Genomic DNA, 12,419 nt, shown 5'->3' with positions numbered 1-12,419 from the left:
TAGTTTAGATTTATTTATTTATTTATTTATTTATTTACCTATTTATTTATTTATTTATTTATTTATTTATTTATTTATTTATTCATTCATTAATTAGATTATTTACATTATTTTGAATATATATTTACATTATTATTTACATAGATTATTTATTTACACAGATTATTTATTTACACAGATTATTCATTTACTCAGATTGCTTATTTACACGAATATATTCATTTATTTATTTATTCAGAATATTTATTTACATTCATATATTTGATTATTAAATTATGCGGAAACAAGTAGCAGGGAATTTGAATTTTGTTAAGGCAAAGCATGCAGCCAGTTTTGTCGGAGTAAGTGTGTAATTTAGTATAGGATATCAACCAAGCCCCTTTTAGAGTGTAAGTTTTTGCCGATCAACTGTCATCGTTCGTCCTTCTTCGTGTCCACGTTTGTCATCGTCATCATGATCGTCTAGACCTTGACCATGAAATGGAAGATCGTCATGAACTATAAATAGCGCACTCGAAATAGGGTGAGCTCTCTTATATTGAACAAAGTCCGGAGGAGTGAAGACAGTGACGGTTCGCGGTTTAGTTCACAAATTAAACTAACCGTAGTTGTTCCGCGTGAGAGTCAGTGGATAAAATTTAGAACTCACGAAAAAAAGGTGTTAAATAAATCAGCTAAAATACCACAACATTAAAAAATACCTTAAAGCTAAATTAGTGCGGATCAATAGTGAAAATCACCACGAACGGTTGAGGAATGTGCACCTGTTAGAAACGTTAATCTCAACCGCGTTAAAATCACGTTGATCAGTAACGTACAACAAAAAAAAATCAAGCGAGCAAGTGGTGAAAGACAATGGACAATGAATGTTAACTGCAGGAAACAATAGTGGTCGAGCGGACAGGAATAGTGAAAGTGGTATTACGTAAAGACTGATACTGTCCTGCTCAAAATGGTGCAAGCTCGCTTGATAAAGACCACATAGTAAAGTGCGCGCGCGATTGGTACCACTCCCCGGACTCGGAACTGTGGCCTCCGTTACATTGGCCAAACCGTCAGTGAAGTGAAAATTCCCTTGTCAAGTGTGGGAACAGAAGCAAGAAGAATTGAAACAGAAGAAGATCAAGAACAAGTAGAAGAAAGAAGCAGACGATCCAGCGAGGAGAAGAGTACCCCCCCCCAACGAGGTTCCAGCATGTCGACCATCGCATCAAACGGCCGCAACGGTGAGCTCATAAATCTGTAAAAGTTCCGAAAATAAAAATTATGAAAAATTAGTGCACGAATATTAAATAACAATTTCTTTTTAAATAAAATGTAAGGCCTGCTAAACCCTAACTATTGTTTCAGTTTACTTTGTTTAAAGAAAATCTTGTTTCCGCCATTTTGTTATTGTATTGTCCGCTTTGTCACCAAGTATAAAAGGTAAGATTGTCCGGGAGAAAACTATTGTGAACGACCCTGAAAAAGTGTGTTGGTAACCCCTGCCCTATAGGTTTTCCCATTACAGGGGTTCCCACCACGCTTTCAAATTGTATCAAGCTTCAAAAATTTCCCCAAGAAATACCGTCAGGGATTTTTCAAAGTACTTCTCGATTTGGCCCAATAATCACCAAAGGTTTTTTTCAGGCATTTGCTTAAAATATTCTCATATATTGTGCTATAATGTTCTGCAGTAAATTGATAGGATTTTTTGAAGGATGTCTCTTAAATATGTTTCCAGGAGTATCTTTTCGAATGTTTCCAGAAATTACAAAATTTCTTATAGAGATACCAGAAACTACATATTTCTGGTATAGCTGAGAGAGATTTTGTACTAATAGGTTATACTCACTAAAATAAGCCTAAATTGTCATGTGAAAGTTTTGAAAATTTTGATTTGAAATATAAAATTGCTTTTCCTTATGTAGTGTATCAACTATTATGTTAATTTTCCTGCCAAAAGATCCAAGACTGCATCGGATATCGAACATTCCATTTCCGGATAGGCAATTCTACATCTTGCTCACCAAATTAACCAGAGACCTTCGTGCGATGCGTAACCATATTGAAGTACATTGTATCAATAATCATAGTCATAAAACTGTCTTTGTTATGGTAATTGATTGACAGAGATTGCAAATTATGGCTTCCATCAATGAATGCAAGCCCACTCAAAGCCCTTTCCGCATAAATTTATTCATCATTCTCCTCTAGAAAGGTAAACCGATTGAGTTGGAAATCAATTTGTTACAGCCCCATTTATCGTACTCTCCGGTGCGCAATATTGTTCCCGGGAAAACCACCTACCTTCTACTCGGGCGATCCTGAAATGCAAGAGAAAGAGACAATAATTAGATAGGGTCCGGCTTATTCAAAGCAAATCAATATCGAAAGGCAATACAATTAATGTCCACTGGTGGCATTTATACGTGATGTGCTGCAACTTCCTCCGAGTTTGTCAAGTCGATTCCTCCAAAATAGCCCTTTGAGGACCGATGGGTAATTCTAAAGATATTTTTGTTCAATCGATGACGGATTGCTAACAGGTGAGCTCGTTTCATACTTAGGATAACATATGTTTATAATGGCAACGTTACGTATTTGTAATTTTCAAACAAACTTTGAATGGTTCGTCACACAAGTATCGACATAAAAACTTACTCCTGTTTTAAATATAACATTACATAACCCTCTAATACCCAACCCCGCCTTTAGACGGGGTACACTTTGAAATTTTGTGTATTTTTTCGTAGCTCGGAAATCAAAATGATTTTCTTTTTGGCTAAAACCTTGACTCATAACACGCATATAAAAAAAGTTTTTTATAACTTTTGAAACTTTTTTGTATTTTTGAAAATTGTTTAAAAAATTGTATTCTTATATAACCTACAAATACCCGGGGTTCATTTAACGTGTGATATAAAAAATCGTACCTTTTATATTTTTCTACGATCAACCTATCACAAAAGAAAAGCTTGGTGGTATTCAAATAATTTTAAACCTGTTTTTGCGTTAAATACACGGAAAATAAAAATATTTCCAGAAAAATATTTAAAATTTAATATTTTTAAAATAAGCGTAAAAATTTAAATTTTTATTATTGCCAAAAATCAGTAACTGGAAGAGGCTTCAAGAAAAAATGAAAAAGGGTAGGGATGTTCAAAAAAAAAAATTATAAAAATCAAAAACCGAAATCCATAGATATGTGAATAAAAATAAATCATTATCCAAAACGTGTTTAGAACGATTTTAGATAACTAAAAATGATATTTAGATTGAAAATAAAAATTTGGATATTAGAGGGTTAAACAAGCTTTGAATGGCTCCACATTAGGAAATCCCATTTTTTAAACATATATTTTGCTTTTGCAGTAGCTTTTATGATAACTCTAAACAGAAATAACTCAAATCTGAACGCTAAACTTCTGTTTAAAAAAAAACTTATCCTGAAAGGACTAACTTAACGTTGTAGCACCTTAATGGCACTCGATTTTATTCACAGTTTTACTTGCGATAGTACTTCACAAAAAGCCAAACTCCGCAAAAACGTTCATTCCGCCGAGGAACTGATCGTACCACTCGCTTTTAATTACCACGTTGTGATGCGCCCAGCCAGTCCAGTAGTGTTTGGGGATCCATCTGGTCGTTTTGTGCACTCGCTCTAAATTGGCTGACTGTGCTGGAAAAAATCGCACCAACTAAGTCTCTTCCCCATAGGCTTTGCATTCCGTTGGTAAGGGCTTTCACAGAGCGATAATGGCAATGGTGACGACGATGGCGATGATGATGATGACGATGAAACCACCATCCGGTGCCTTCGGTATCCTTTGGAGTACCGTGCACCGAAATTTGCATACTACAATCTTTGTGTGATGTGCGATGATGGATCGCATCGGAGGGTTTGCTCTGCACGGAAGAAAATCCGTAGTCAGATTCATGAACGAAAAGTTGAACAAAAGCTTTATGTTTCATGCAATCAAGGCATCGAGTCATGAAACCACGACCCTTGTTCATGAATTTATTATTTAAATATGGAAAGACACAAATCGAAACAAATGGCACATAAATATGTTTTCATGAATTGTGTTCATGCTTCCAGATCTTGTTTCATAATTTCATGGCTCAACTTGCCGCTTTTCAGGAACTATATTCATGATCCTGGACATTTGTATTATAATTTTATTACCGTATTGCCACATTCAAAATTGGAATCATAAATTACAGGTTTCTGAATCTTTGAAAAGTGCTTATTTCTTTTTTATTTATTTTTCTCATGATTACAGAATAGATGCTTCATGAATCCATAACATTTTCCATTACTAAAATTGACAACGTAACCTACAGCTAGCGTTACCGTAAAACAATGCACAGTTTAATGACTTTTGGTCATAGTGTACTTTCATGACATGAAAACACACGTTCTTCCCGAAATTATTACTAATTTTGTTCGTTCGAAGGGCCGCATGTTTTACAGTGTAGCTATAGAGGATGAGATGCCACGGAGCCAGTAGTCAGTAATGGCGTTGGCGTATTTCGTACGGATGGAAGGTGAAAAGCCGCCTTGGGTTTTGAAATTTGCTACAGTGTGCCTTTTGTATGTATGATTCGGGTTTGTTCGATTCGGGTTTGAATTGGATCGGCAGAGTGAGAGTGGAACTAAGCAGGATGCCTCTGACTAACAAATATGGAAATAGAAGGTTGATACAATTTCAATGAATTTTCGATGCCAGAAATAGAATAGATTGATATTAATCACCATAACGCTGTTGGTATCCGTTACATACTCTTCAGCTATTGAAAGATGTTGCACTTGGACAAGTATCTGCACAACTTTAAGAGACTTAAAATTACTGAACGAATGCATCGTAACCTTAAGCACGAAAAGATAGCCCTAAATGAGCAACAGAAATGTGTTTATGCATCATATTAGCATTACAAATGCTTTTCTCTTCTCTTTTGATAACGCTACGTCTTTCAAAACATTACCTGCGCCATAATGTTAAGCCAATAAACTCGGTCCATGCCTGCTGGCCTCCAGTATACGGGATAATACATTCAGTTACGAGTCATTTGATCAATTATATGAACATTCTAAGAAAACTATGTTATTAGAGCAATAGACAGAAAAATATATGTTGTTATGTAAAATAAGCAATTTAAAGTTGTGCTTATGTCGCAACAAGTCAATTTTTAATCACTTGCAATAAGTCAATAATTATATTAAGATAATATGTTACCGCTTGGATTGTTTAAAAAAAAGTCAAAAATTCAAGTTGATTGAAATGATCTGGATTAAAAAAAACATATAAACATATAAATAATTGTATGTCTATAAAAAATGAATATTTGGATTTGGAATATTTTTTTGAAATGCAAAATATTTATTTTATTATAAAATGTGTTAAAAAAAACAAATAGTAATAATTTTTATCAATATTAAGCGGTTCCATTTGAATTCGAATTTCGGTTTACTTTAGTATTTTTTGATTTGGCTGAAATTTGGCATATGCTTTCTTTATACCCAAAAATGCCTATTTGCATCATCGGTTCGCCATTTTTACCCTAGCGTTACTTTTGAGAAGGGCCTTAGAAAAAAATCCTTAACAATTTTCAAAAAAATTAAAACTCAGAAACTATTTGTCTGGTCGGTTTAGTGTCTTGCGCAAAGTTTTAGGTTATTTTTGGAATTATCTGGAAAAAAATATACACTGTAAAAAAAATGTTGTAATTTGTTTTTTATTTCGAAAAAAAAGCTTAAAAATCCATTACCTCAAAAATCGTTTTTTTTGATTTTTTTTATATTTTAAAGTAGACAAAAAATGGAGTCTTTTGTACAGTGGGTCAAGATGGAGAAATCATGGACAAAAAGTTATGATTTTTAACAAAAAGGTTGATTTTTTAGTATGGTCTAAATGAACTTTTTGAATGCTTTTCGACCCGATTTTATGAAAGTACGCAAAATTTGCAACAAAAAGGTATATGAGAAAATTTTGCTAATTGCTACCGTTTTCGAGATACAGCGATTTTAAAATTAAATTTACTGTAAATTCACAACTTTTGGTTGTTTTCGGATGTTTTTCGAGCTGATAAAATAAAGAATTTTTTTTCTGAAAGCATTTTATTTCATGTTCTTATACAATGATGGAGCGTCCTATTTTGATACAGATATCTTACTTTTTCATAATGTTTACAATTTTTTTTACTATCATTACAGTTTGGAAATTGCCTAACTTCTATTTTATCTACGGAAACTGGAATAAATGAATGGTATTTTTGTGTTCCCTGAGTAGTTATTGCTTTCGAATATTGTTCATTAAGCGTCTCCTTGATATGTTCATACTCTGTTGTAGTTTCATAAGAAAAGAAAATTAGTGTTAGTTGCTCCTCCTTTCGCTTTTGAGCCCAATCAAATAATTCCTTGGCATTTTTGATGGGATGTTCACGTTCTTTAGCTAGACTAGCCATGCGTTTTATTGTTTCCGCTAATGCATCGCGGGGCCCTTTGCCATGCGATGTTGCAAAAAAATGCCATTCAACATCTATATCATAGTTTTTCTTAAATTGGCAAAGACTAGAAAAGTTCTTTCTATTTTTATATTGTGATGCAGCTCCATCGGACATGAAATAAATTTTGTTCAAATTTAAGTGTTAAGTGTTAAGAATTCGGAAATCACTACAAAGCTTAAATGATTGAGCATGCAATTTTCCTTAAAATAAATCGCAAATGGATGAATAGTTGCTTGCTGCGCATTCCAGCGATGACTTTGAACTTCATCCTGAAGTACAAAAGTGAATTTTCTGAAAAATCACATATAGCTACAAATTCTCTTTCCTGCAAGTTATTTTTTTTTTATATTTCAAAAATGTAGACTGCTCTTTTTAATTAAATCATGTGGTATCAATTTTTCTAACTTTTGAATGAAATAGGAAACAAACTCCTCCTTCTGTTTTGTGAACGTCTCCTAGAAACATTCAAGTTGGAGTTCGTTGATTCTATTGAAGTTGCTGACGTTGCTTCCAATGACTCCTGACTAGGAATATTCATATTGGAATCTGTTGACTGTATTGAAGTTGCTGATGCTTCTATTGTTTCCTCTTCCATGCAAACATCTTCCTCTTCACTACTTGATAAGTCATCACTGCTTGATAATGCTGTTCTTTTGGCGAATTGTAAACGACACGAATAGCAAATTTTAAATTGTTTATTAAGCTGATTTTCATCTGCAAATCCTAGTTCAACTAATTTGGCAATATTACTTTCCGTGAGATTTCGGTAACTTTTTGAACACTTTTTTGAAAACACATTTACACAACCTTTGTTGATGGTGTTCATTTTATACTTCATTGTTCTAAGCTATCTTTTACTTTTCACTTGATTATCACTTGCTTGTTTATCACTTGCTTGTGTCTTTGCTGCAACAACTCTTTATTATACCAACATGATTACTTGAATCAACTATTAGGTACGTTTCTGTCCGACCACAAAAATATACCAACGTGCTGTACTTTAAGAAAACATCAGGTATATTTGTGTGAGACAACTGGGCACGTTACTCCTCTACTCATAAAGCTTTTGTTTTCGAATGATAATATTTCATTATCTTACATCGATATACAGGGGATAGGCAAAATGATTGCGATAGGCAAAATTTTGCCCAAATTCAAATGCTTATAACTTTAAGAAAAATGGATGAAATTTGATGCATCTGGAAGCAGTCGACGGCAAAATTGGTACAGTTTTAGGAACCTCCTTGGCCATGCATATTGGCCAATGTACACCGGAGATGTTCCGGATTTTCTGAGGTCATGTCCAAATGTCATTTTTTCTGTCGCTTGTATTTTTGTGCGGTGTAAAGTTCGATAGATGTTTGCAATTTTCCTAGAAACTAGAGCTAATAGGAAGTTGAATGCCACCGGACGCATTAAGATTGGTTGGAAATCTTCAGAAATATGACCATTTCCGTAAAACTGGTTCCGGAAAGCATGGTCAGTCATGTTTGTATTTCCAATCATGTAAATATTATCCGGAGCTATATCCAAGTGGACATCAACCTTAAAAATGATGTTTCCTGCAGCGTATTCAGAACCATTAGATGCACAGACCACTCTATAGAAGGTTCCAGGTACCCCGGGGGAAGTGGTCAATTAGGAACATATCCGGAACCATATCAATATGGGCACAAACTTCATGATTTTCAAAGGTTATGCTTTCCGAAGCATTTCCAGTATCACCGGCTGCCATGACCACTTTATAGTAGGTTCCATGTGCCCCGGGGGATGTGGCCAATTCGGAACATGTCCGTTCATCTGTTTAGAATCACATTCTATCATAAACAGTAAGATCCATGTGATTTGGCGAGCATTTTCAGAACCACAAGATGTAATAACCCCTCTATAGTAGATTCCAGGGGCTCCTTGAGATGTGGCCAATTCGAAACATGACCTCATCCCCCAGGGCCCATGGAACCTACTATACAGTGGTCGTATAAATAAGTTGCGCTGTAAATACTTCTATTAGCATCACCTTCAAAAATCTTGATGTTTATACCCATATTGATGTGTTTTCGGGCATGTTTTGAATTGGCCACATCCCCCGGGGCACCTGGAACCTACTATAAAGTGGTCATGGCAGCCGGTGATGCTGGAAATGCTTCGGAAAGCATAACCTTTGAAAATCATGAAGTTTGTGCCCATATTGATATGGTTCCGGATATGTTCCTAATTGACCACTTCCCCCGGGGTACCTGGAACCTTCTATAGAGTGGTCTGTGCATCTAATGGTTCTGAATACGCTGCAGGAAACATCATTTTTAAGGTTGATGTCCACTTGGATATAGCTCCGGATAATATTTACATGATTGGAAATACAAACATGACTGACCATGCTTTCCGGAACCAGTTTTACGGAAATCGACATATTTCTGAAGATTTCCAACCAATCTTAATGCGTCCGGTGGCATTCAACTTCCTATTAGTTCTAGTTTCTAGGAAAATTGCAAACATCTATCGAACTTTACACCGCACAAAAATACAAGCGACAGAAAAAATGACATTTGGACATGACCTCAGAAAATCCGGAACATCTCCGGTGTCCATTGGCCAAGATGCATGACCAAGAAAGTTCTTAAAACTGTACCAATTTTGCCGTCGACTGCTTCCAGATGCATCAAATTTCATCCATTTTTCATAAAGTTATAAGCATTTGAATTTGGGCAAAATTTTGCCTATCTCAATCATTTTGCCTATCCCCTGTAAATGCATTTCACGTATTGATTGCTTTATATTCGTTATTTTGTTATTTCTTAACTTTTAACATTTTGTTCCATATTTTCTTGATAATTACATATCAAAATATCACAATGTTGAAGTTGTGTTTCGTTAAAAAATAAATAAATAATTTTTACAGGGCACATTTTATATTTCGCCTCATACCATGAAAAATTACCAAATCAATATTTTTTCAAACATTTTAGTCAAAAATTATCTGCTCTTTCATACACCGAACAAATTTCTAGGCTTATGAGCCTCGAAAAACATTCGAAAATGATCGAAAATTGAAAATTATATAATAATTTTGTATTAAAATCGCTGTATCTTTGAAGCGGTAAAAGTTAGCCTGATTTTCCCGTGTACCTTTTTTGTTGTAAATTTTGCGTACTTTCATAAAATTGAGTTGAAAAACATTTAAAAAGTTCATTATTACCATTTTCAAAAAGTTTTGTCCATGATTTCTCCATCTTGGCCCACTGTGCAAAAGACTTCATTTTTTGTCTACTTTAACATATAAAAAAATAAAAAAAAAAAATCAAAAATACGGTTTTTGAGAAAATTGATTTTTAAGCTTTATTTGCGATATATAAAAAATTACGGTGTTTATTTTCTTCCAGATAGTCCCAACAATAACCTAAAACTTTGCGGAAGACACCAAACTGATCGGACAAACCGTTTCTAAGTTATATTTTTTTTTTAATTATTAAGGAATTTTTTCTTAGGCCCTTCTCAAAAGTAAGGGTAGAGTCAAACTGGCGAACCGATGATGTAAAAAGGCATTTTTGGGCATAAAGAAAACATGTGCAAAATTTCATCCAAATCAAAAAATATAAAAATGAAATTTGGGAAAAAAGTCGTCATTTTCTGTGGAACCGCTCTATTACATATTATGTTTTAATTTTTTTGGGATAAAGTTACCTAACAATAATTATATCATAATGAGGCATGAAAATCATACTTTGATAAAATTTTATTATATTTTTGTTTTGTGCAAACATCGAGTTAGATAGGTTTCGACTTACAGAGGGATCAAAGTTATAGGAAATATCGAGATACAGAGTATCAAGTAAGGAGAGTTGACTGTATTCTTATTTTTAGGAAACATATGTTGATATTTGTATAGTAGTCCCTCCAAGTCAATGCCTTTTGTCTACCGCTAATTTGATGTGTTTGTTTGATTCCAAGCAATGGGATTTTTTTTTACCGAAACTTCTGCTGTGACAGTTCGATTAATATTTCTGAACGTGTGTGAAAAGTTTTACCAATTATTGACATACCTAGTAAGATCGATGCGAGTACCGACCTAAAGATTCTGACTGCCAAGAAAAGAACAACCAAAGGGTGAGGATATTTTTCCAAACTTAATAAAGCTGTGGAAACTTCGTGTTAGCTGCGCGCAATTGTTATGTGTTTACTTCAGAACGTGTTCAAAAAATGTCTAATATGGACCTACTCGAAACATCTACTAATTCGTCGTCTAACAGGGCACTCACTCGAGTGCAGTATCCAACAATATAGAAAAAAGGTACCTAACAATTACACGATCGTATATGACAGGATATAAGATTACTAAGGTAAATGAGATATACGCACATTTTACATGTAGAATTGCAGAATTCATTCTCAATTCGAAGCAAGCGAAGAAAAACATGGTTTCTGTATTAGTTCATGATCAGCAATGTTTCGCATATTGTAACAAGCTTGATTAATAGCAGCAGCGAAGGAGAGCCCCAAAGAGAGAGCGATAATAAAACCCATTTTCTCGCATATTTACCATCATTAGAGGTAAGTGTTTTACTTTACTGACATGATAAACATTCCCCGAGCATCCTGTAGCAATAGTGCTCCCCCAACTCGTTTGGAGGTTGTTCAGATGAGTTTTATCATGCACTGTGATCCCTCCGATATAATCAAAGCTGTAGCAGTAGACGATATACAGACTCTCTTGATGTATTGAGGATCATGATTGTTACTGAGAGCGATGAGTAAGAGATACCCTTATTTTTTCGGAATTCAATCTCTGCATGCAGCTCTATTGCATATAGCCTCCACCTCCACTATTGTACTCTTATGCGCCATCGTATACAAGTTTGTGTTCACAGGGTAGTTGGTTTTAGCGCTATTTGAGAATGATTATTCGTTGCTGCGAGAGAGTTTAAATCGATGTCGGGTTGTGTACTAATGATACGCTATCCGTATCCGTATCTTCTTGGGGTTAGTGTTCATCCTAATAGATCCAAAGATATAAGCCTCGATTTTTCGGTTTTAAAATTAGGGGATCGTGGTGAAAGCACCGATACCACCGATCTCAAGGCAGAGAAAGTAGAACTCATCAATTGGATCTGATTTCAATTTAAATACAGAGTCAATAATAGTTTCTGTAGTTTCTACAATACTTTATGGTGTTAGTGTGTATAGAATCGTTGATATTACGAGAGAGATTACAGAAGTATCAAATTATGCAAAACATCCGAATTTTTTTAGAACAGGTATTGACAATTTTAAGAAATATTAGTGATTGATAACTATTATTAGTTAGTTTATTTCATCCCTCTGTGCTCACAATAACACAAAATCATGTAGGATAAACAAAGCACGATACCTGAATCAATTTGGAACCCTATTTGTTTCTTGCTTTGCATATTTCGAATCTTGTCACCAAGCTTGTTAAAAGCTCACAATGGGGAAAGGGGGTCTGAAAATTCAAAGGATGACCACGTCGTTTATGGACACGTTTATGTTAAAGAACTGCGGTTATTGGCGTAGGAACAGTGGCGGCAGGGAAGCCGTCCCCCTCCAGAATCGTCCTGAACCCCTTCTCCTGCCACCAGAATTTTTAATGCTTATAATAAATATACATAACAATTTTTCTATCGTGAAGAAAAATCTTCTCTATCAATTTACATGACTCTTACTATTGACAAAAAAACTTTCCAGTACTTACGTTCCTTTACTATGTGCAACAATAGAGGGTAAACCTCGTTTATCGTATACAGTATCAGCGTGGTGGTTAATCGTTAGACTACCGGCTGTCGCTCAATTGGTCAAGTACCTTTAAAACTAGCTTGTTCTGTACAATGAACGCAAATTTTCAACATCGCCTAGTAGGGTTCAATTTTGCAGGGCCTGACATCAACTCCCTAGATTTCCGGAGGACCTTTCCCCCT

The 12,419-nt window shown here is 34.8% G+C and overlaps 1 protein-coding gene across 1 annotated transcript in view; it reads right to left on the bottom strand.

Moving 5' to 3' along the window:
* LOC5564678 (alpha-mannosidase 2) overlaps nucleotides 1–12,419 on the bottom strand; it is a 330,366-nt gene that overhangs the window by 239,280 nt on the left and 78,667 nt on the right. The window contains exon 2 of the mRNA XM_021837318.1: nucleotides 2,290–2,306. The gene's annotated coding sequence lies outside the window, so the exon portion shown is untranslated. The remainder of the gene's footprint in view (nucleotides 1–2,289; nucleotides 2,307–12,419) is intronic.

Source organism: Aedes aegypti, chromosome 1, assembly GCF_002204515.2.
Source record: "Aedes aegypti strain LVP_AGWG chromosome 1, AaegL5.0 Primary Assembly, whole genome shotgun sequence".
NCBI classification, from domain to species: domain Eukaryota; kingdom Metazoa; phylum Arthropoda; class Insecta; order Diptera; family Culicidae; genus Aedes; species Aedes aegypti.
The sequence above is the reverse complement of the archived record's forward strand: the minus strand, read 5'-3'. Positions and strand labels throughout refer to the sequence as shown.